General features: G+C 41.6%; 1 long non-coding RNA gene across 3 annotated transcripts in view; it reads left to right on the plus strand.

Moving 5' to 3' along the window:
• Window positions 1-25,776, plus strand: part of LOC134929207 (uncharacterized) — a 157,916-nt gene that overhangs the window by 43,798 nt on the left and 88,342 nt on the right. For all 3 annotated transcript variants that reach the window (XR_010178379.1, XR_010178381.1, XR_010178380.1), the window contains exon 2: window positions 11,942-11,999. This is a non-coding gene — a long non-coding RNA (uncharacterized LOC134929207). The remainder of the gene's footprint in view (window positions 1-11,941; window positions 12,000-25,776) is intronic.

Below are 25,776 nucleotides of genomic sequence, written 5' to 3' on the forward strand. Positions count from 1 at the left end.
ATTCTGAACTAACCACCAAAGGATAGGATGTGTATTTTAGTCTTATCATTTGAAATTTCAATTGTATATGTATCATGGTTTAAAAATCAAAAATAATAATAAAAAAGCAAATGAGCTGATTTAATTGCTAGAATCTTAAAAAGTGGGAAGATTGAAATTGATGTTGATGGATGAAATGTTTGTATACATTTCTACTAATGATGCCAACAGTATGATATTCTTCACAGTCTACCATATGCTACAGCAAGATATTATATAATTCATCTATGAACAAGTGAACAGGAGTGACTTATAAAGGTGGATTTGTTCTAAGGGGTAAATTTACTAAGATGGGAGTTCTATTTAAGATGAGATGTTGCCCATAGCAACCAATCAGATTCCAGGTATTATCTTCTAGAACAGGGCTGGCCAAACCAGTCCTCGAGATCTACCAACAGTTCACATTTTCCAGACCACCTAGCTGGTGCACAGGTGTAGTCATTGGGGGTAATTCCGAGTTGTTCGCTCGCAAGCTGCTTTTAACAGCTTTGCACACGCTAAGCCGCCGCCTGCTGGGAGTGAATCTTAGCTTCTTAAAATTGCGAACGAAAGATTCGCAATATTGCGATAAGACATCTCTGTGCAGTTTCTGAGTAACTCGAGACTTACTCGGCATCTGCGATCAGTTCAGTGCTTGTCGTTCCTGGTTTGACGTCACAAACACACCCAGCGTTCGCCCAGACACTCCTCCGTTTCTCCAGCCACTCCCGCGTTTTTCCCAGAAACTGTAGCGTTTTTTCACACACTCCCATAAAACGGCCTGTTTCCGCCCAGAAACACCCACTTCCTGTCAATCACATTACGATCACCAGAACGAGGAAAAAACCGTGAGTAAAATTCCTAACTGCATAGCAAATTTACTTGGCGCAGTCGCAGTGCGGACATTGCGCATGCGCACTAAGCGGAAAATCGCTGCGATGCGAAGAAATTTACCGAGCGAACAACTCGGAATGACCCCCATTATTAGGTAAGATGTGCTGCATTCATTCCTAACTGACAATTCGACAGATCTCCAGGAGGCCTGGAAAACATGAACTGTTGGTAGATCTCGAGGACTGGTTTGGCCAGCCCTGTTCTAGAAGGTGCTAGATAAATGAGAAATAGAATCTGATTGGTCGCTATGGGCAACATCCCATCTTAAATAGAACTCCCATCTTAGTAAATTTACCCAATTTGGGTAAATTTACTAAGATGGGAGTTCTGTTTAAGATGGGATGTTGCCCATAGCAACCAATCAGATTCTATTTCTCATTTATCTAGCACCTTCTAGAAGATAATACCTGGAATCTGATTGGTTGCTATGGGCAACATCTCATCTTAAATAGAACTCCCATCTTAGTAAATTTACCCATATGTTTTTATAAAAATAAAAGCTTTACAACTACTGTATTACAGTATGTATTTATTCTTTAGTTTTCCTTCCATGCAGTAGCACATAGGTCCTAGTATATTGCCAATAGTGCTTCATCTGTCAGCACAATAATTTTCTTTTTAGTTACTAGACACATGCAAATGGGTTCTGAGAGAAGACGCTGAAACCAGGAGCATAGCCAGAACTTTGTGGGACCCATAGCAACATTTTGAAGGAGCTCCTTCTACCTTCTACAAAGACACCTCCCTCCACAGTAGTTCTTCATTTTATGCACCATAGTAGTGCCCCAGTTCATTTTATGAATGATAGAGGTGACCTCGTTCACGTTATGCCCCATAGTAGTGCCCTATTTCACATTATACCATACAGTGCACCAAGTTCATATTATACCATATTATAGTGTCCCGAGTTAACAATATGTCACAGTGTTCTGATACCAGTACACATGCCACACAGAATCCCCATTTCACATTATGCCACACAGTGCTTGGTGGACATTCTGGGAACCCTGTAGACAACTGTGTGAACTGTATGCAGTTAAGTTAAGCACCAGGGGTGGGCCCCCTAAGCTTCTGAGCCCCATAGCTTTGGCATTACATGCATCTACTTCCAGGGTAGACATGATGAATGTAGACACAGTCACTGGCAACATGATGAGCATGCCGACAGTTTGACCCTGTCGAGATTCTCATGTCTATCTGATGACTGTTGACAAGTCATACCACACCTGGATGTGTGAAAGCAACATAGGTTAGCACATAGACAGTAATATATTATGTTTAAAAGCGGTACTTATAAAAGGTAGTAGGTGGACCAGTTGCACTGGATCTATTTTGAGGGTTTTGCTTAATTTATTCCCATCATTAAAAAATGTATTTTATTGGTATAAATTGTATTTATCTTGTCATCAATCTCTCAGCACATAACAAATTATGCATCCATTATACTTGAAACCCATATCCTTTTAGACAGTCTCACTTATGGAAGATTGTAGAGATCCTTACTTATGAAGGATTGTGAACTATGTTGTTGGTGCAGTACACAGAAATGTGAATGCTATATAGTGCTAGTGTGTTGATTAGCACTCTGAACTTTTGGAATGAGTTACTTCACCTAACATGATGGGCTTTCCAAAATATTAGTTTTCATTCAAAGGGGATTTACATTCTTTTCATTATACTTGACCTTCTTGCAGCCTTTGACACTGTGGATAACCCTCGTCCCCTTCATACATTATAGTCACTTAACATTCAAGGCAATACTATCACTTCATTGTTGTGAGTTCTGATGCTGCACCTCTTTTTGCGCTTAGACTTCTACTCTTTTCTTAAAGCACTTGCCCTCTGAAAACTCAATAAATCTCTTGGTTTTAAGTGACAACTATATACACATGGTAAACAAATATATTTTCACACCAGATATATAGGGGGGAATTCAAATGTTTGAAAAGTCGGTTGGGTGTCTGTTTTTTCCTGTCTATTAGATAGGAAGAAACAGACTCCCAACTGACTTTTCAAACAATTGAATATCCCCCATATAGTCATGTGAAAAGGCAAAATGCCATAATATCTGTTATTTAGTTGCAAACTTATAAAGAAAATTGTCAAAGTTTTCATACTTGTTAGACAACGTTTTAATTCTTTATTTTTGGAATAGCATAAACATTATACATTTAGAAAAATTAAAAGGTTGTGTTTTCGTCTACATTTTATCACCCTCACGTGGAGTACACCAGAGAAACAAAGTTAGGGAAATGGAGTTACAAAACGTAACATAATTCTCTTTAGCATAATCGAAGTGTTAAGAGGAGTACATAATTATTTCATATACATCATGATGCATCCATCTTTTTTTGATGTCATAGTATTGGTCATAATAAAGGAGCGTTTTTTCTTTATATGTCTGGGTCACCTGGGCTAGCACTAGAAAGGAATAAAATAGTGAATATTGGACTTGCACCAATGGTAGAGAATATTGGAATTGCACTGATGCAAAGAATATCCGACTTGCACCGATGGTAGAGAATATTGGACTTGCACCAATGGTAGAGAATATTGGACTTGTACTGATGGTAGAGGATAATGGATTTGCACTGATGATAGAGAATATCGGACTTGGACTGATAGGAGAGGATACTGGACTTGCACCGATACATAGTAACATAGCAACATAGGGGGTCATTCTGACCTATTCGCATGCAGCGGTTTGTCACTGCGGTGCGAACGGGTCCGGAAAGTGCATGCGCGGCGGCCACACTGCGCATGCACGAAGTTGCATGGCGACAGGGTCACCGGGTTACGTCGCGTCCTACAAAGAAAGCGGTCGCAGAGCCGACCGCAAGAAGATTGACAGGAAGAAGGCGTTCCTGGGCGGATCCGGACTGTTGGCTGCTGTTTTTGGGGAGTGGTAAGGAAAATGCAGGCGTGTCCAGCAGAACGGAGGGCGGATGTCTGACATTAAAGCCGGCTCCTGCATGGCAGAGATCGTCGCACAGGGAAAGTATGTACAGGGCTATTCATGTTCTGCTTGAAACATTTTTAGCTTAGCAGGGCTGCACAAGTGATCGCAGCCCTGCTAGGCAAAAATACACTCCCCCATAGACGTGTACTAGTTGATCGCAGCAGCAGCAAAAAGTTGCTGGCTGCGATCAACTCGGATTGACCACCATAGTTTCTGAGGTTAAAAAAAGAACCAATTTGTCCATGAGTTCAACCTATTTGAGGTCTTTTACTCTGTATTATTTTTAGGACCAATTTTGTCTGTTTCTAATGTCAGCCGTTGTGTTTATTCCTCTTTTTTTTTATAACTATAGTGCATGACTACGCACCATAACCCTGTATATCCTTATCCATTAGGAATATATGTAGCCCATTCTTAAAAGTGTTGACCGTGTCCACCATTACTACTGTCTCAGGCAGGGAATTCCAAACACATATTGTCCTTATTGTGAAAAAAACTTTTCGCCTATGTGTGCGAAATCTCCTCTCCTCTAACCTAAGCGGGGATCCACATGTTCTCTGTGTTGATCTTACCAAAAACAGATCCCCCGCAAGCTCTGTGTGTTGTCCCCTTATATTTTTGTAAATGTTGATCGTGTACCCTCTGTCAGGTCTCTGGTTTTGTCTGTTCCCGGCGGGGGCGCTAGTGGGTCAGTGTTGGTGCGATGTACAAAGCGGGGAGGCAATATGAAAGTCCTGCGCATAAGCGCTGATATTTATTAATGCAAAGCAGATGGTATAATACTGAATACAATGGAAACCGGTAATGTGGAAAACTATGACAGGTAACTGAATCCAAACAACATAAAAGTCTCTTGCAGCAGAACGTAAAATAACTTGATAATGAATGTAGGTGAAATAACAGAACTCCAGTAGTATTTGGAAATACACAATCTCCGAATAACAAAGGGCAACCTGATAATGGTTAGGAAAGCAGAACTCCGGAATATATGAGTAACTCACAGTCTCTGTAAAGCACAAGTCCATATAGCCACACTTAGGATAAAGCAGGAGACAGTCTCTAAGCCAGTAGATGTTATACTGCTGAGTTGCACAGATGGTATGCTGACAATTAGTGCACAGGTAAGTAATGAGAAAGAACACCTGAGGAGAGTCTCTTACTGCTGATGGGTTTGAAGCTGGATGTAGCTGAAGTCCGGAGTAACAGAAGAGCTGTAGAAATGGAAACTGGAACAAATGAGGTAACCACAGGGGAACGCTGGAAACAGGAACACAGGAACTGGGAGAACTAGACACAGGGTATGTGACTCGTTGTCCGAGGCGATGAGAGTGAGCCCCGGACAGGAACTTATACCCCTTGCTCTGCAGTGATTGGTCGCAGTGTTCTGGCTGGAAACACAGGGCTGGATTAGATGTCGGGATTAGCTGAGTGCAGGTGTCATAGCAGCATCCATACAGACCGGATGCCGGCACACAGCGGAACACAAACGCAGGACCAGACTCAGGGGTACTCAGCGACACGGGAGATGACGCTCGCGGTCAGCGCATCCATGCAGTCGCGACTGGGGCCATGACCTCCGGAGGCCTGCACACCAGCGCGCTGGTAGGTGAGACGCAGCTGACCGCCGATTCCTGACAGTACCCCCTCCTTTATGGGTGGGCACTGAACACCCACGAGGCTTGGCAGGGAAGAGTCTGTGGAAGGCTTGTACCAACCGTGGAGCATGCACAGCCGTAGTGTTTACCCAACTCCTCTCTTCAGGACCATATCCAGTCCAGTCAATTAGGTATTGCAAATGACCATAGCGATGACGAGAGTCCAAGATCTTTTCCACCTCGTATTCCACGCCCCGATGAGTTTGTACCTTTGGGGCTACTGGAAGCGCTCTCTGGAAACGATTGAGAATTAGTGGTCTGAGGAGAGAAATATGGAATGAGTTGGGAACTTTCAAATAGGAAGGCAGTTTTAACTTATAAGCCCCGGATTAATAACACTTTCTACTGGAAATGGTCCAATAAACCATGGAGCAAATTTCATCGAAGGAACTCTGAGATGGAGATTCCGGGTAGATAACCAGACTTTGTCGCCTGGCTTTAAACTAGGAACTGCTCGTCTCTTTCGATCAGCAAACATTTTATACCGTTGAGAAACCTTTTTAAGAGATAGATGAATCTTCTTCCAAATTTGAGAGAACCGCTGAAGAGCAGAAGCAGCTGCAGGCACGTCTATGACGGGTAAATCTTGGAAATCCGGTACTCTAGGATGTTGACCATAAACTGCGAAAAAAGGAGTTGTATCTGTAGAAGTATGATAACGGAAATTATGAGCAAACTCCGCCCAAGGCAATAAATCTACCCAGTCATCCTGTGAAGAGGAAATATACAGTCTTAGATAAGTCTCAAGCTCTTGATTTATCCTCTCCGTCTGCCCATTTGTTTGAGGGTGATAGGCCGTAGAGAACTTAAGTTTGACTTGTAGCGCAGAACACAGAGCCCTCCAAAACTTTGCCACAAACTGTACACCACGGTCAGATATTATTTCTGTTGGAAGTCCATGTAACCTAAAGATTTCACGAAGAAATAACTGTGCCAGCTTTGGAGCAGAGGGTAACCCCATGAGTGGGATGAAGTGTGCCATTTTTGAAAACCTATCAACCACTACCCAGATGGTATCATATCCATTAGAGGGAGGAAGGTCTGAAATAAAGTCCATTGATAAATGAGACCAGGGGCGCTTGGGAATGGAATTTGGTAGCAATTGGCCTGCAGGAGCCTGATGAGGAACTTTGTGCTGAGCACATTTGGGACATGAAGCTATGAATTCTTGAACATCTACTTTCATATGAGGCCACCAATAAGTTTGGGACAGAAACTTGAAAGTTTTTAGGACTCCAGGGTGACCAGTAAATTTAGACGTATGAGCCCCGGACAGGAGATTTGGACGAAGCTCAGGAGAGACAAACATCTTGCCTGGAGGTGGAACTTGGGATACCCCTGTAGCTGCGAACACCACAGGATTTAATATGGGTCGAGCAGCTTGTTCTGATGATTCCTCAGTTGAACTCATAGAGCGAGATAATGCATCTGCCTTAACATTTTGTGATCCAGGTCTAAACATCAACTTAAAATCAAAACGAGAAAAGAATAGGACCCACCTTGCTTGTCGGGGATTCAGACACTGTGCTGCCTTCAAGTAAAGAAGGTTCTTGTAATCCGTGTAGATGGTAACAGGGAATCTCGCACCCTCCAGCAGATATCTCCATTCTTCAAGGGCCAATTTGATTGCCAACAGCTCCTGATCACCGATGGTATAGTTAATTTCTGCGGGCAAGAATCTACGAGAGAAAAACCCGTAAGGGTGAGTCTTACCATCAACGCCCACCTGGGACAGGACTGCGCCCACGCCAACCGTTGAGGTGTCTACTTCCAAGATGAAAGCCTTATTGACATCGGGCTGTTGTAACACGGGAGCTGAAATGCAATTTAAACATGCATGGGATAGACATAAGGATATCCTTACAAAGAAATAAGGATCAAATAAGGTTAGTGATAAAAAAAAATAATATATAAAAAAAAAAAAAGGGGCAGACTAGATGGGCCAAGTGGTTCTTATCTGCCGACAAATTCTATGTTTCTATGTTTCTATGTAAATAAAAGCCTGTTTTATTTTATGAAAAGCAGACAGCGCTTCATCAGACCATTGGGAAGGATTTCCCCCTTTTCGTGTTAGGCAGGTAATTGGGGCTATTAATGTGGAAAAGCCCTTAATATACTTCCTCTAGTAGTTAGCGAAGCCAATAAAACGTTAAACTGACTTGAGTGTTGTTGGAAGAGACCAGTTCTCTATGGCTTCTAGTTTAGCTGGGTCCATTTGAAGGTCTGTTCCGGAAATGATGTATCCCAGGAAAGATATTGAAGAAGCTTCAAACGTGCATTTAGACAGCTTGCCATACAGATGATGCTGTCGAAGACGTCGAAGAACCTCTTTTACCTGTTGGCGATGAGAAACTAAATGACGGGAAAATATCAGGATGTCATTGAGGTAAACTACCACACACTTATACAGGAGATCTCTAAATACTTCGTTGACAAAGTTTTGAAATACAGCCGGGGCATTACTCAAACCGAAGGGCATCACTAGATATTCGTAGTGGCCATCACGAGTATTGAAGGCGGTTTTCCACTCATCACCACTTCGAATCCTTATAAGATTGTAAGCCCCGCGAAGATCCAGTTTCGTGAAGATGGAGGCACCTCTGACTCTGTCAAACAGCTCTGTGATGAGAGGTAACGGGTAGCTGTTTTTAATCGTGATGTCATTTAAACCCCGATAATCAATACAGGGGCGAAGTCCTCCATCCTTCTTCTTAATGAAGAAGAATCCTGCACCGGCCGGGGAAGAAGATGGACGGATAAACCCTTTCTGTAAATTCTCCTTTATATATTCGCTCATTGCTTGAGTCTCTAGAACTGAAAGAGGGTATGTACGCCCTCTAGGTGGCTTGCTCCCTGGAACCAAATCGATGGGACAGTCCCATTCTCGATGAGGCAGCAAGACACGGGCAGCTTTTTCACTGAAGACGTCAGTGAATTCCTGATAGGCCTCTGGAAGGCCAGACTGAGGTTTTACACTTGTGGATTTTATTGGACATACTTGAGCTAAGCATGAATGGAGACAGGAGGGACTCCATGCCGTCAACTGTAAGGTAGACCAGTCAAATTGTGGATTGTGCAATTGAAGCCAAGGCATACCCAGTACAATCTCATAGGTAGCTTTTGGTATGACCAGGAATTTGATGAGCTCAGAATGCAGGAAGCCCACTCCCAGAACTACCGACTTGGTCTGCTGAGTGATGGATCCTTCAGCAATATGGCTTCCGTCTACGGCAGTAAGATAAACTGGATGAGACAGCTTTGACACTGGGAGAGAAAGTCTATCCACTGCAGCTTGTGTGATAAAATTCCCAGCAGCACCACAATCCACTAAAGCGGACAAAGACTGGAGTCCATCTGGCATTTCCAAAGTGACGGGCAATATTAGGTCTTGAGATGAAGGAGCTTTATTCAAGGTCCCTAACTTGACTCCTCCTTTGCAAGTTAGGACCTGGCGTTTCCCGACCGAGCAGGGCAGGAACCAATCAGATGACCATCAGCAGCACAATAGAGACACAGTCTTCCCTTTAATCTTCTGGATCGCTCCTCAGGTGTTAAACGAAATTTGTTTACCTGCATAGGTTCGTCAGCAGTAATAGGTGGAGACTGTACAGGAGGCATAACTCGGTGCTTGCGAAGATCACCTTGAGAGCGTTCACAGGCTCGCTCGCGTAAACGTAGATTCAACTTGACACATAGAGAGATTAGGGCCTCCAGTTGCTCTGGTAGATCTCGGGTAGTCAATTCATCCTTTATGCGGTCAGACAGACCATGCCAGAAGGCGGCAACCAATGCCTGGTTGTTCCACTTCACCTCTGATGCCAATGTCTGGAACTGAATGATGTACTGACCCAAAGTACGTGTTCCCTGGCGGATCTGAAGGAGGTCTGAGGAAGCAGAAGTCGTACGCCCAGGCTCATCAAAGATGCATCGGAATGCGGCAACAAACTCTGTATAATTATTCAGCAATGCATCTGCTCGCTCCCACAGTGGAGAGACCCAATTCAGAGCAGAACCAGCTAAAAGAGAGACAATATATGCAACCTTTGCTCTAGGTGTTGGAAAGTTCTGTGGTTGCAATTCAAAGTGGACTTCGCAGTGATTCAAAAATCCACGATACATTTTAGGATTACCATCAAATTTACTTGGTGTAGGAAGATGGATGCGAGACATTGGAATAGAAGCAACTGGAGAGCTAGAAACTATGGAACTAGGAACAGGAGCAGAAACTGATGGGGACACTGTAGGAGCTGAAGTTGGAAATGACTGTTGCAGAGTATCTAAGCGAGAAGACATTTCCTGCAGGTATTGTATAATCTGCTGCTGCGCAGCCTCTTGACCATCTAGTCATGACACTAAGCCATGGAGTGTCCCTGACCCCACACTCTGACCACCGTCCGGGTCCATGGGCCTTGGACAAACTGTCAGGTCTCTGGTTTTGTCTGTCCCCGGCGGGGGCACTAGTAGGTCAGTGTTGGTGCGATGTACAAAGCGGGGAGGCAATATGAAAGTCCTGCGCATAAGCGCTGATATTTATTAATGCAAAGCAGATGGTATAATACTGAATACAATGGAAACCGGTAATGTGGAAAACTATGACAGGTAACTGAATCCAAACAACATAAAAGTATCTTGCAGCAGAACGTAAAATGTGTTTATTCCTCTTTTTTTTTATAACTATAGTGCATGACTACGCACCATAACCCTGTATATCCTTATCCATTAGGAATATATGTAGCCCATTCTTAAAAGTGTTGACCGTGTCCACCATTACTACTGTCTCAGGCAGGGAATTCCAAACACATATTGTCCTTATTGTGAAAAAAACTTTTCGCCTATGTGTGCGAAATCTCCTCTCCTCTAACCTAAGCGGGGATCCACATGTTCTCTGTGTTGATCTTACCAAAAACAGATCCCCCGCAAGCTCTGTGTGTTGTCCCCTTATATTTTTGTAAATGTTGATCGTGTACCCTCTGTCAGGTCTCTGGTTTTGTCTGTTCCCGGCGGGGGCGCTAGTGGGTCAGTGTTGGTGCGATGTACAAAGCGGGGAGGCAATATGAAAGTCCTGCGCATAAGCGCTGATATTTATTAATGCAAAGCAGATGGTATAATACTGAATACAATGGAAACCGGTAATGTGGAAAACTATGACAGGTAACTGAATCCAAACAACATAAAAGTATCTTGCAGCAGAACGTAAAATAACTTGATAATGAATGTAAGTGAAATAACAGAACTCCAGTAGTATTTGGAAATACACAGTCTCTGAATAACACAGGGCAAACTGATAATGGTTAGGAAAGCAGAACTCCGGAATATATGAGTAACTCACAGTCTCTGTAAAGCACAAGTCCATAAAGCCACACTTAGGCTAAAGCAGGAGACAGTCTCTAAGCTAGTAGATGTTATACTGCTGAGTTGCACAGATGGTATGCTGACAATTAGTGCACAGGTAAGTAATGAGAAAGAACACCTGAGGAGAGTCTCTTACTGCTGATGGGTTTGAAGCTGGATGTAGCTGAAGTCCGGAGTAACAGAAGAGCTGTAGAAATGGAAACTGGAACAAATGAGGTAACCACAGGGGAACGCTGGAAACAGGAACGCAGGAACTGGGAGAACTAGACACAGGGTATGTGACTTGTTGTCTGAGGCGATGAGAGTGAGCCCCAGACAGGAACTTATACCCCTTGCTCTGCAGTGATTGGTCTCAGTGTTCTGGCTGGAAACACAGGGCTGGATTAGATGTCGGGATTAGCTGAGTGCAGGTGTCATAGCAGCATCCATACAGACCGGATGCCAGCACACAGCGGAACACAAACGCAGGACCAGACTCAGGGGTACTCAGCGACACGGGAGATGACGCTTGCGGTCAGCGCATCCATGCAGTCGCGCCTGGGGCCATGACCTCCGGAGGCCTGCACACCAGCGCGCTGGTAGGTGAGACGCAGCTGACCGCCGATTCCTGACACCCTCTTAGTCTCCTCTTTTCCAGTGTAAACATGTCAAGCCTTGCAAGCCTTTCCTCGTATTCCAGCGTCTCCCTCCCCTTAATTAGTTTGATCGCCTGCCTCTGAACCTTTTCTAGTTCCAAGATATCCTTTTTGCAGTATGGTGCCCAAGATTGTGCACAGTATTCAAGTTGTGGCCTCACTAGTGATTTATATAATGGGAGTATAACACTCTGATCCCTTGCATCAATTCCCCGCTTTATGCATGCTAATACCTTGTTAGCCTTCTTTGCTGCAATCCTACTTTGGGTACTGCTGCTTAGTTTACTATGTGAAATCCTAAGTCTTTTTTCAGTACAGAATCCCCTAATTTTACCACATTTAGTATGTACTGTAGGTGTTATTTTTGTTCCTGCTACCAAAGTGCATTACCTTACACTTGTCTGTATGTCATGATGTCTCTCCCATAGATCCAAGGAGCGAGCGGCCAGAGACAGCAACAATGATTGAGAAGCAAGAGCGGGGCTGGTAAGTGTTTTTTTATTATTATTTTTTTAAACTGCGGTACTGGGGCACAACTCTACTGGGGGCAAAACTACATGGGGCACAACTCTACAGGGGGCACAACTCTACAGGGAGTAAAACTACAGGGGCACAACTCTACTGGGGGCACAACTACAGGGGTCACAACTGTACTTTACTGGGGCACAGTAGAGTTGTGCCTATGGCATGCTCTAAACCTGTTTTGCCTGCTGGGGGGTGGCACCAAAGGAAACTTTTGCCCTGGGCACCACAAGGTCTAGAACCAGCCCTGCTTGTGGCACACCACTTAGTACTTCTATCCAATTTGAAAAAGTTCCCTATACCAAAACGCGCTGCTCCCTATTACCTAACCAATTTCTGACCAAAGTGCATATTGTACTCTCTTGTAACTTATAGATAAGTCTCATGTGCTGTTCTGTGTTGAAAGCTTTAGCAAAGGCTAAAAAGATTACATCCACCTCTTTACCCTGTTTAAGGTACACACTAACTGTTTCATAAAAGCCTAGTAAGTTTGTTTGACATGATCTATCCTTCACAAATCCATGTTGGGTCATATAAATAACCTTATTGGCTTCAATTAATTTCTGTATACTATCCCTTTGAATACATTTCAGTACTTTCCCCACTATAGATGTAAGACTAACTGGTCTATAATTACCTGGCTCAGCTTTACTTCCCTTTTTGAATATCGGCACTACTTCCACTTAACAGTCTTTGGGAACCATGCCTGATGTAAGTGAGTCATTGAAGATCAAAAATAGTGGTCTTTCTAGTTCAGATTGAAACTCGATGAGAACCCTTGGGTGAATTCCATTGGGACCAGGTGACTTATTAATCTTAATTTTTTTTAATCAGTCACAGACTACATCCTCACTTATATAAGCACTTAGTAGTGGGACATTATCTTTGTTGAGATTGTGTGTTAATCCCTGCATCTGGTCCTCTCTTGTAACTACCAATTAGAAAAACTTATTTAATTTGTCCACTATGTCATTATCGTTTTTGATTAAGACTCCCAGCGTGTCCTTTAAAGGGCCTTTACTCTCCTTCTTTAATCTTTTGCTGTTGCTGTTGATATATTTAAAAAAAAATTGGGGGTTTGATTTTCTTTCCTTTGCTACTAGCTTTTTAGTTTCTACTTTAGCCACTCTTATTTATTTTTTGCATATTTTGTTACAATCCTTATAGTGCTGGAATAACTCCGCATTTCCATCTGATATGTATTTTTTGAATGCTCGCCTTTTTTACCCCATTAGTTCCTTACTCTTTTTGTTAAGCCACATTGGTTTGGAATTTTTAGTCTTTTGTTTGCTGCCCATGGGAATAAATTTGCGAGTATTATTAATGAGCAGTGATTTTAATACCTCCCATTTCTCCATAGTATTTTTTCCTTGAAACAAAATTTCCCATTCAATGTCCTTTGAAGCTTCCCTCATAATGTCAAAGTTGGCTTTGCTAAAGTTTAGAGTCCTAGTTGAGCTAATATAGGACTGCTTATGAAAACTGATATTGAATGTGACCATATTATGGCCACTGTTTCCCATGGGCTCCCCTACTATAATATTTGATATCAATTTCCCATTGTTAGTTAATATCAGGTCTAAGATTGCATTGTACCTAGTTGGTTCTTTGATAAGTTGAAGTAAGTAGTTTTCATTTAGTGTATTTAAAAACATATTACCCTCTCAGTATCACATGTATCATTTGTCCAATTTATCTCCGGATAGTTATAATCTCCCATCACTATTACTGTACATCTCCTAATCCTGCTGCTCCAATGACAGAGTATATCAGACTTGCACCAATGGTAGAGAATATTGTACTTTCACCAATGGTAGAGGATATTGGACTTACACTGATGGTGGAGAATTTCAAACTTGCACCGATGGTGGAGAATATTTGAATATACTTAGAAACCATACTGGGATCAAGATCCTGGATAGGATTTCTGGAGAGCCCAGAGATAATGCTCACACACAGAGCTGTGTAAAATATGACACTGACAACCTTGGTCTTGTGAACCAAGAAGCTTTATATCCAAGGGTTGATCTGGATTGGCTAAAAGTGTCAGCTGAGCTCCAGACTGGAAAGAATTGGTCAAAATCATATCAACTTATATAAGACAAGATGGCAATGTACATGCTGCTGGTCTGGCGGTAAATGCACCATGTGGAACGCCAGCAGCATACCCTGAATCCCACTCTGTACATACACATGTGCCATGCGAGGCAACACTGGTATCCTCCTCTGTGCACTCCAATGTGGCTTCTACGGAACCTACAGACCTGTCTGTAGAAGCGATCACCGCCTTACGAATCCCACACCATCTGGTTGTTACAGCATACCGGCATCTGATCAGCGAACAACCAGGTAAGAAAGAAGAAAGATGGTTTTGAAAGCATTACCCTGAGCTGTGACAAATGCAGAAAATAAAAAACAAAAATATAGATAAAATATTTGATATTGTACTTTGCTGCTGTCTATTGCATAATCTTTAATTACATCAAGCTCCTCCCCAGATTATGCAATAGACAATTATAAATATACTTCACACCATCAAGGATTTCCTTGATAAAACATATTTGGCTAAATATTTTGTATATAAAATTCACAATTATTTAATTGTTTGTATGTGATTAAAATTACCTTTAAATTCATTACCCATTTATATGAAGCAGGAGTTGTTTTGTAGCAACTCTGTTTAACCTCATAGTTCAAATGTCTGGATCATAGGATCATAATGCAGGATTGTGGTAATTACATTAGCAAACCACCTTTCCTTCCAACATTTGTTTTATGACATAATATGAAACCATGATTCTTAAAATATGTATATATGATTAAAGAAGAAGCAGCTATTTTTTCAAATTTTTATAGAAAAGTTCAATGTACCACACAACATCATACAAACATGAGAAAAATATGATAATGTCGATTTTATCTTAAAACATAAAGCTATACCTTAAATACACTTTAAACCTTTAGCCGCTGTGGCCGCTATACTTAATACGCACGCTCTGTACTTTATACACTGTTTGCGTACGGAGTCCTGTATCACTGTACGGACTTAGCGTACAAATGCCGCGCTGGGGGTACAAAGTACACACAGCGCGCACACACCCAGAGATTCACTTTAAAACTTATACAGCAATGCAATGCGTTACTAATACACTCTTAAACCTTAGCAGGAAAAGGAAGACACAACACCGATTTGTAGTTAATCACTGGGTTCCGACACCACAGAGTAATATTTCTGAAAGGGGGTTAACAATACAAATTATGCACTACAATACAACAGAGTAAATGGCTATAGTCAATGTACATATGTGAGAATATTCGTATGCGCCTCCCGGTCCGGTCCTCCGCTATCAGGTTGATAACGTTGAGAGTCTTGTCCCCGGCCAGGCTGCAACAGGCTTTTTATACAATACTTCCAAAAGCAATACAATGGATACTGTAATCCCTTTGTCCATTGGACACAGGAATGCACCTTTACAGTACAGGAGAGGTCACAGGTTGATTTGAAAAGGTGGGCGATGTCTTTCTCAACTGCTCTTGTGGGTAGTCTCCTCTGGATTCCCGCCGCATACATAATATACAGTAAATACAGTTTATATCTATATTCTGCTTCTGCACCTAACTATCCGCAGGAACATGCGATCTTCCGCAAACCAACACCGGAATGTTACCCTTAAAATACCCTACAGCTGGATACCAAACACCACCTTATAACCTTAGTCTGTCCCCTCTTATCCTGTAAAGGCAAATCCCTTTGTTCTGGAATAATTTAAACTGTTGATACTTTCTAATGTGGTGCAGGGGGACTATGTGTACAATGTGCACTATTTGGATTAAATATGTAATGTTTTGATAGCTCTCCATGCGTTCACAAACTCCGCCGTAAATACCCATACCACTCGCAGGACCGCGGGAGCGACCATACGCAAATTGCGGCTATGTGCACGCACGGCGGAACAAGTAGTGGGCATGTGTGTGCAGTTTATACGTGCTGTGTGTTCTTCAATATTTTTTGACTTTGACAAATAGTTAGGTTGTTATTTACAATATACGATGAGGAAAATTGGCCATGATGTGAACTGCATCATTTATTTCTTTTTTTAGAAAGTTGACTAGAAGGGGGTCCTTTAGGGCTTCTCTGCACAAATCTTCCTCTAGTGCAGAGGTCACCTCTGGTTAGTATTGATGGGAAGAACCAGTTTGTGGAGACATGGTTTTGTCTCATGTACGCATGCTATCAATTGTGCTACTAATGACAGCATATTTGTGTAAATTGAAAAAGGCATTGTTTTGTGATTCTTGCATCTTATAATATGCTTCCTGTATCCTAAAGTTAGAATAATGCATTCTGCTGTCATATTTTGATTTTCTATACAACCTATTAATGTTCACATTCATAGTTCCTACACCTAATTTGCCTAAACAGATGTACTATTTGATGTATTTCAATCAGCTCTACCTGTCTTTCCTCAAATGCAGATATAGCACTCATCATTTCAGCAACATGATCTGTGGCAGGTTGGGCAGTGAGCACTAGCAGTTGCTTACTTGGTGGTTCAGGGCTTGGTGTTTTTGGCAAGGAAATATCTGAGAAGTGAAAAGCTAACATATTTTCCTTATCTCCATCACCAGGGCCTTCAGCTGGATCCGCTGTTGTCACAAGTGTTCTGTAGGGAAACTATAGATAACTATTTGTTTGCAGAAAACTATTTGTTAATAGCAGTGCACCATGGGCCTAATTCTGAGTTGATCGCAGCAGCAAATTTGTTAGCAGTTGGGCAAAACCATGTGCACTGCAGGGGGGACAGATATAACATGTGCAGAGAGAGTTAGATTTGGGTGGGGTGTATTCAAACTGAAATCTAAATTGCAGTGTAAAAATAAAGCAGCCATTATTTACCCTGCACAGAAACAAAATAACCCACCCAAATCTAGCTCTCTCTGTAAATGTTATATCTGCCCCCCCTGCAGTGCACATGGTTTTGCCCAACTGCTAACAAACTTGCTGCTGCGATCAACTCAGAATTACCCCCCATGTTCTTCTACACACTTTTGGATAATGCCAAGGTATTTCATCACTTGTAGTAAAGTGCACAGCTGACCAAAAAATATCATTGTACAGTCAATTTAAATAAACAAAAAAAAAACCGCAATTATAAAAAAATTAGACATGAGCAGGTTTGGTTTTATTCAGTTCAAGTTCGGTATTCCGGATTTTTCTTATTGGGTGTCCAAAACATGATATCCGTGAGCCAATAAGATGCCGTTTTGAGATCCGAGTAAATCCGAGTAAAACCAAACCCGCCCATCTCTAGAAAAAATGTAAATAAAATTGCATTTTGTACCAAAATATATGATCATTTGGGTAAAAATAATTCCATACTTAAGAGTTGGCTTTTTTGGTCTTATACCCAGGCATCATAATGGTTTTCTTTTTATCATTGTCAAGAACTACAGCCATGGGTGGCTGACTTAAACAACATCTTCAACATCCTCATCCTCAGTGTCACATATCCCCCTCATTCTGTTCCACTTCCACACAAGCATCTTCAATTTCAATTATGTCCTCATCACCATCTTTACTTGTACTGCTCCCCACATGTGAAGATGGTGCAGAAATGGTGGAATGAGGCAAAAGAGGCTTCTCTATGAGGACAGTGTGAGGAATGTCAGTCTCCTCAGTAATGTGTGATTGTTCTGAACACACAGTTTGTTCTACTGCCTTAGTGGTTTTCATTTTTTTTACACCTCTTCTAGACTCTTAGTGAAAAGTTCTTGCATTGTCATTATAGGCAGAAGAAGATGCCTCTCTTCAGAACCACCACTTATAAATAAAGGCCAAGACCCAAGCCTTTTCTTGTCGCTGTATGTTGCAAATGGTGTGTTGGCAATTTTATGTTTTTCTGCACTAAACATTTCCTTTATTAGAGGTTTTTTTTTACCACTGTATGCTGGGCTTTGATTTTAGATTCCCTGACTTAGACCCTCTATGCCCCTTGAGCATTGGCTTTAGTAGACATTGAAGGCCTAATGTTATCACCATGACTGGTAGCAGCAGTGCTAGTATTTGGTTACTCTTCTCTAAACTGATTGTTATCTTTTTTTTTTCAAACACAATTTTTTATTTGGAGTAGTATAACAAAGTTGAAGTACAATATTGTAAAACAGAATGATTATTACAGGCAAAAAATAGGGGTCAGATAAAGATAAAGGAATAGCAGAAGGTAAAGGGATGATCCATACAAACGTTATCTTATATCAGGTACATGACAATAAGGCAGCCTAGATGTGAGGCTAGGTAGCTTCAAAGAACTGTATATAATTGTAGAATGATCAAAGACCGATCATTTGAGAGTATGATTGTATCAACCTATCTGCAGTTAAAAGCTGTAAGTCATAAATATAGTTCAAGAGATGATCAGGTTGCATTGAAAAGAAAAGGTATAAACATAAGTATTAGTGATGTAGTACAACCATATATAGTTATAGTCACATAGTATAAAAAGAGAAACGGTATATAAAACTGCGTATTCCGAAAATCCGAGAGTACTTGGAATGAAGGTATAACAATCATTCATCTATATAATTCTAACTCTAAGAAGAAGGGGAAGGGTGGGGGAGGGTGGATAGATTGATATTAAGTAGTCTATTTGAGCTGCTAGTGGAAGTACCATAAAAAACTAAAGAGAAGAGTTAGATGAGTGAGTAGAAATCTGGCATCTGGCGGAGGTATTATGTGGAGGAATTAGTATGTTGTAATTGCCAATCAAAGTTTTCAAACACATTCAATATGATTCTTTGGGTGCAGGTATTTAGAGAGTCAATAAAGGGTTGCCATTTATTATTACATTTTGTGATGTGTTTAGTGATGTCAACAAGAGTGTCTTTTCTATCAAAATATAAGAGTTGAAGTAATTTGGATTTAAGTTCAGCGATAGATGGAGATGAGGGCGAAGTCCAATGTACTAGAATTATTTTCTTGGCTACGGTAACAATAGTGGTCAGAAGCGGGTAGTAAGATGAAAGTCGGTGAGTAATTTGCCAGACCGAGAAATCAGCAAATAAGCAAGCTGATGGATCTAGAAATAGATTAGAGTGTAATAAATGATTAATAAAGTTTATCGTTTTATTCCAGAATTTTTTAATTTTTCCACAATCCCAGAAACAATGAAAAAAAGTTGCATGTGAATGATGGCATTTTAAACATGAACTAGAGGAATCTGGTAAAAAATGGTGTCTTTGCGCCAGGGATATATATGCCCTATGTAGAGTTTTTATATGTACCTCTTGCAAATAAGAAGATTTTAACCATGTGAGAACTTTGTCATAATGTCTACGAAGGATTTGAGGAAGATGGAAATCTGGTAAATCAGCTTGCCAAGCCAAATTTAGAGATTGCCATGTTGATGTGTCTAATTTCGGAAGTAGCAGGCTGTATAGGTATTTGATATGAAAGAGTTCTCTTTTAAGTAAACCAAGGAGGGAGGAAATTGGGTCAGAGGAAAGAGAGTAACGGGTTTCTGAATTTAAAGAGTAAGCATAATGTCTGGATTGGAGGTACATGAAGAAAGTGTTGTTTGGTATGCAATATAGTTCTTGCAGTTTGGCAAAAGTCCTAATAGAGCCTCCTGGATCAAAGACTTGGGACGTTAAGGACAGTCCCTTTTCCTTCCAAGTGAGGTATCGCAAGTTGTGCAAGGAGGGAGTGAAGGAAGGGTTTCCCCATAAGGGAACATAAGGAGATGTGGAGGGGTCTCGAGAAAGCTTTTTATTAATTGAGATCCAAGCTTTATATGTCCATGAAAAAAGAGGATGATGTAGAATGTGTGAAAGAATAAGGCATTTTTTAGAGTGTAATAGGGCGCTCGGGGAGTAAGGAGAGAAAAGATTGATATCTAGCGAATGCTGCGTGTAAGAAGAAATGGAGAGGAGCCAATCCGAGATATATCTAAAATGAATAGCTAGGGTATATAAATGAAGATTTGGCAAGGATAGCCCTCTGTTAGTTCTATGTGTCTGTATTTTGGACAGTGCTATGCGAGGCTTCTTGGCTTGCCATATAAAATTGGAGGTAAGACGGTCAAATTTATGAAGTTTGTTTGCGTAAACCCATGGGTAGCATTTGGAGCAGATATAATATTTTGGGGAAAATTATGTTTTTAACCACAGCAATGCGACCTAGTAAGGATAAGGGCAGATTAATCCATGATTCATATAAAGAAAATATTTTAGTTAGAATGGGAGAGTAATTAAGCAAGTATAGGTCCATAAGATTAGAGGGAATAGAAACACCTAGATATTTTATGACAGGCTTACTAATAATACCCCTTTCACACCAGAAATGCAGGGACAAAACCTGGGAATTCTGCCACGGGATCATGCAGGGACATTCCCAGGTTCGCACCTTTCATACCAGCATTTGGAGCCGAGACATCCCGGATCTGCACCTTTCATACTGAACCCGGGATGGCCCTGCATTTTCTGAAAATGGGCGTCTCAGAAAAAAACACAAAGACCAGGAAGTGCCCTGAATAGCCAATCAGCATCAGCAGAGGCAACCCGGGAAGGTGGGACATGTCCCTGCACCATTCACACTGTCCAGGTTCCAGGGAACATCCCAGGACCAACCCTGGTCGATTGCAGGGTTGAAATGCGGGGACAGAAATCCCGGGTTTTTGTCCCTGTACCCTTTCACACTGAGAAATTTCCCGGGTTGATGCGCGTTCATGTGTTTTAACCCGGGAAATTTTGGGCTGTGTGAAAGGGGTATAAGAGGAAGGTCAGAAAGAGTAGAAGGAGGCTGAAAGATCGATTTATTTCCAGATACTATCAAGATTTCTGATTTAGAGGGATTCATTTTAAAACCCGAGATTTTGCCAAATTGATCAAGAAGGCGGAATAAATGTGTAAGTGAGGCTTGTGGGTCAGATAGGAATAGCAACATGTCGTCAGCATAGAGGGCCAATTTTAAGGTTTCATCACCTATGGGAATACCAATGATATCTGGGGAGAGTCTGATTTGGAAAGCTATAGGTTCGATGGCTAGGGCGAAAAGTAGGGGTGATAAGGGGCAGCCCTGTCTAGTGCCACGGAACAATTGGAAGGGGTCAGATAACAGTCTATTGCAGTACACTTGTGAGGTAGGATAAGTATAGAGGGTCTGAAGGAGAGAAATAAAGGCAGGAGGGTATCCAAAGTGTTGAAGGGTCTTGAAGAGATGTTGCCAGGTAATAAGGCCAAAAGCCTTCTCCGCGTCTAGGGCCAGTATAATTCTGTCATCGGTAGGTGTGTTAAGGGTGGAGTGATATATGGCTGAGATTAGTTTGCGGACATTCGTTACGGAGTGTCTGTTCCAAATGAATCCTGTTTGGTCGTGGTGTATCACATGTGGAAGGGAGAGTTTGAGGCGATCCGCAAAAATTTTCGTTGAGTATTTTGTAGTCAGCATTTAGTAGAGAAATTGGGCGATATGAGGCAGGAAGGGAAGGATCACGACCTGGTTTAAGGAAAAGTTTAATGAGTGCTGAATTAAAGTATAAAGGGAGAGTGTGAGATTCCATTATAGTATTAAATAGTGTCAAGAGATATGTATCAATTTTGTCAATAAGTAGTTTGTAAAATTCATTCGTGAAACCATCTGGTCCAGGGGCTTTGCGTAGTTTCAAATGTTTAATTGTGTGACGTATTTCTTCAATGGTAATAGGAGCAGATAGAGAAGAGACAAAGTCGGAGGGGATTTGAGGTAGTTGGGACAAGGACCAGGTTATATTGGGGGTCATTCCGAGTTGTTCGCTCGCAAGCTGCTTTTAGCAGCTTTGCACACGCTAAGCCGCCGCCTACTGGGAGTGAATCTTAGCTTATCAAAATTGCGAACGAAAGATTAGCAGAATTGCGAATAGACACTTCTTAGCAGTTTCTGAGTAGCTCCAGACTTACTCGGCATCTGCGATCAGTTCAATCAGTGTCGTTCCTGGTTTGACATCACAAACACACCCAGCGTTCGCCCAGACACTCCTCCGTTTCTCCAGCCACTCCCGCGTTTTTCCCAGAAACGGTAGCGTTTTTTCGCACACACCCATAAAACGGCCAGTTTCCGCCCAGAAACACCCACTTCCTGTCAATCACATTACGATCACCAGAACGAAGAAAAAACCTCGTAATGCCGTGAGTAAAATACCTAACTGCATAGCAAATTTACTTGGCGCAGTCGCACTGCGGACATTGCGCATGCGCATTAGCGACTAATCGCTCCGTTGCGAGAAAAAAATAACGAGCGACCAACTCGGAATGACCCCCATTGTGTATATCTGTTTGAGAGTGAACAGGAGCCGAGTATAGAATTTCATAATATGATTTCAGTATGTGTGACATCTGAGAAGGATCAGAGGTTAGTGAGCCATCTTCTTGTCGCAGGGGATAAATTATCATAGGAGATTAAGAACCTTTAAGTAAATTTGTTAGGAGCCTACCAGTTTTATTCCCATGTTTGTGAAAACGTAAATCTACATGGAATTTATATTTGTCTCCCATGGAAGATAAAAATTCATTGAATTGAAGTTTAAGATTTAAATATGCAGTCTTATGAGCCGGTGTGGGATCGGTCTTAAATTGCTGATATGCGTTAGATAGAGATTGTTGTATATCTATAGAGGATTTAGCATATTTTTTCCAATGCGGATGAAAATGAAATAATATGTCCTCGCATTACTGCTTTTGCAGTTTGCCAGAATAGGGGAGGATCAACTGTAGAATGTGGTTCATTAATAAGTGCATAAGAGTCCCAAGCTGCTAACATGAAATCAGAGAAACTTTTAGAGGAAGTTAGATGTGAGGGAAATTTCCAAGTAGGGGGAGGAGGATGAGCGGGATGTATAGTCAGTGATAGCCAGAGCAAGGCGTGATCAGAAATCGAGATGGTTCCATAGTAGAGATGGAGATGGAAGGGAATAGATGCTGGGCGACTAAAATGTAGTCTATACGTGAAAACGTATTGTGGGCTGCCGAGTGGCACGAGTATTCCTTGTCTATCAGGTGGAGAGCTCTCCACACAATAATTAATTGAAGAGTGGAAGCGAAAAGAGGTACACCTAGCGTAGGAAGATGAAAAAGTGCATTGGGAGGGTTTGAGCGGTCCAAATATGGAGAGGAAATCATATTAACGTCACCAGTAAGGATTACATTATCCGAGCTATAGGGGCTTAGTGTAGACAGAAGGTTTTGAAAGAAGGATTTACTATATAAATTAGGTGCATATACTGAACAGAAAACAAAGGGCCTATCGTCTATGGAGGTGTGCGCTATAAGGTAACTATCTGCCCTGATGGTCTATTGTAGTGGAGAGAGTTTTAATATGAAGATGTTTCTTTGCCAAAAAGGCAACCCCTCTAGATTTCGAGTTAAATGGGGCTGTTGCTATCAATGACCATCCTAGAAATTGGAGTTTCAAGGTCTCAGGTTGAGTAAGATGGGTTTCCTGTAGAAAAGCCAAATCTATGTGTTGTTTATTTAGATATAATAATATTTTACGGCGTTTAGCCGGAGAGTTAATGCCGCCAACATTGAACATTGAATGTTCCAATTCTAATCTCAGTCATCTACTCACAGGATCTTCCGAAGAAGGAAATCCACAGCAGCCGAGGAGATTTAGCGAAGCATCCATGACGAGAATGGGGATAGGAGGAGGAGGGACATAGGAGAATACTAAAAATAACATAGAAAAGAAACATATATTAGTAAAGGGTTTGTTATACAAACCAACTTCCAGGAAACAAAGCAAAAATATAAATACGACACAGGGGATGTCTATACAGTAATCCGGCTGTGAACTCCGCAGAACCAGGTGGCCAAATAAATTTAAGGAAAACATTACAGAGGGCCGCTAAGCAGTGCCCGCTGCATGCAGAAAGTTGAATACAGTGCTTAAAGAATTATGTAGATGCAGTATAGTATAAAGAAAAATATTTTAGGCATTCAGCAGTTATGGCTTGTACAAGAAAAAAAAAGGGGGATAGGGATTGTAGATCTCGGGGAAATATTTTTTTTTTTTGTCACGTGTAGTATGATGAGCGTGTAAACAATATGGGAGTATGAATATATGAGTTAGTGTTGTTTTAATTTTTTTTATTTGCTTTTTGTATATTTTATCTCAGTGTCAAAAAAGTCTGCATAAAGAACCGATTAAGTCGGAGGAAATCATAACCTTATAGGCGAGAGATAAAGAATAGTATATGAGTCTGTTATATGAGGGGAGGACAGGCATATGGCGCTGTGTTGTGCCAGGTATGAAAATTAGTGGGAGATGAGTGAAAAGTATGGAAGAAGAATAAACAAAGACAGTGCAAAAATTAATAAACACAGGTAAAAAGAAAGATGTAATAATAGTTCACGAGGTTTTTTGAAGTAGAGAAGAAATCCATAAATGCTTAGGTAAGTAGAACATGCCGGAGGATAATGGGGGTCATTCCGAGTTGTTCGCTCGTTGCCGATTTTCGCAACGGAGCGATTAAGGCGAAAATGTGCATGCGCATGGTACTCAGTGCGCATGCGCTAAGTATTTTACCACAAAATTTAGTAGATTTACTCACGTCCGACCGAAGAATTTCCATCGTTGAAGTGATCGGAGTGTGATTGACAGGAAGTGGGTGTTTCTGGGCGGAAACTGACCGTTTTCTGGGAGTGTGTGGAAAAACGCAGGCGTGTCAGGATAAAATGCGGGAGTGTCTGGAGAAACGGGAGAGTGGCTGGCCGAACGCAGAGCGTGTTTGTGACGTCAAACCAGGAACGAAACGGGCTGAGCTGATCGCAGTGTAGGAGTAAGTCTCGAGCTACTCAGAAACTGCTAAGAATTTTCTATTCGTAATTCTGCTAATGTTTCGTTCGCAATTCTGCTAAGCTAAGATACACTCCCAGAGGGCGGCGGCCTAGCATGTGCAATGCTGCTAGAATCTGCTAGCAAGCGAACAACTCGGAATGAGGTTTAGGGCGAAATACCACCTTTAAAAAATAAAAATTTTTGCGATCAGCATTTGAACCTATACTCTGTTAACTAGACCATTTAGGTGCATTAATTTTGCGGGACTATGGTAGTGATCAGAGATTTTTAAAATTAAATTTCATGAGAACAATTCACGCCATTTGCATGGACAGTATTAACCTTTAATTGCTAAAGGATAACTTAAAGCATTTAACAAGTTGACTGGGAGGAGCACTGTGACTCCTCATTAAAAGTTTAATTGGTACCTTAATTTGTGGTTTATCTGTTTGACACAAATCAATGAAACATATGATCCCATCTGTTACATATTAAAAATTAAAATTAAGACTACATATACAAAGTTAACACTGACACCCTTTACGGTCAGATATTAGGGGCTGAGCGCTGTGTTATACATACTCTGCAATTTACCTAGTAGGAGAGATCACCTACAAACATTAGCAGCTCGCCAGTCTCAATAGTTAGCATTGTCTCAGTGCGCAGGTGGTAACCCTCTGAACTCGGAATGAGGGCCCATGTCTCAGTTAAGCCGCATCAGTGTCTGGGCGATCAGCGATGTCTTCCAAGTCGGATAAGAGAATCTCAGTGAGATAGGCATCGGCATCTGCCGGGGAAGTGAAGTTAGCATGATTGTCTCCACGGAATATGCGTAGCCTGGCCGGATACATAACTGTAAATTTCATTTTTGCAGACACTAACTTAGAGCAGATAGGGTTGAATGCTTTCCGAACTCTGGTCAGTTCGTGCCGA

Source organism: Pseudophryne corroboree, chromosome 5 (assembly GCF_028390025.1).
Source record: "Pseudophryne corroboree isolate aPseCor3 chromosome 5, aPseCor3.hap2, whole genome shotgun sequence".
Taxonomy (NCBI): Eukaryota; Metazoa; Chordata; class Amphibia; order Anura; family Myobatrachidae; genus Pseudophryne; species Pseudophryne corroboree.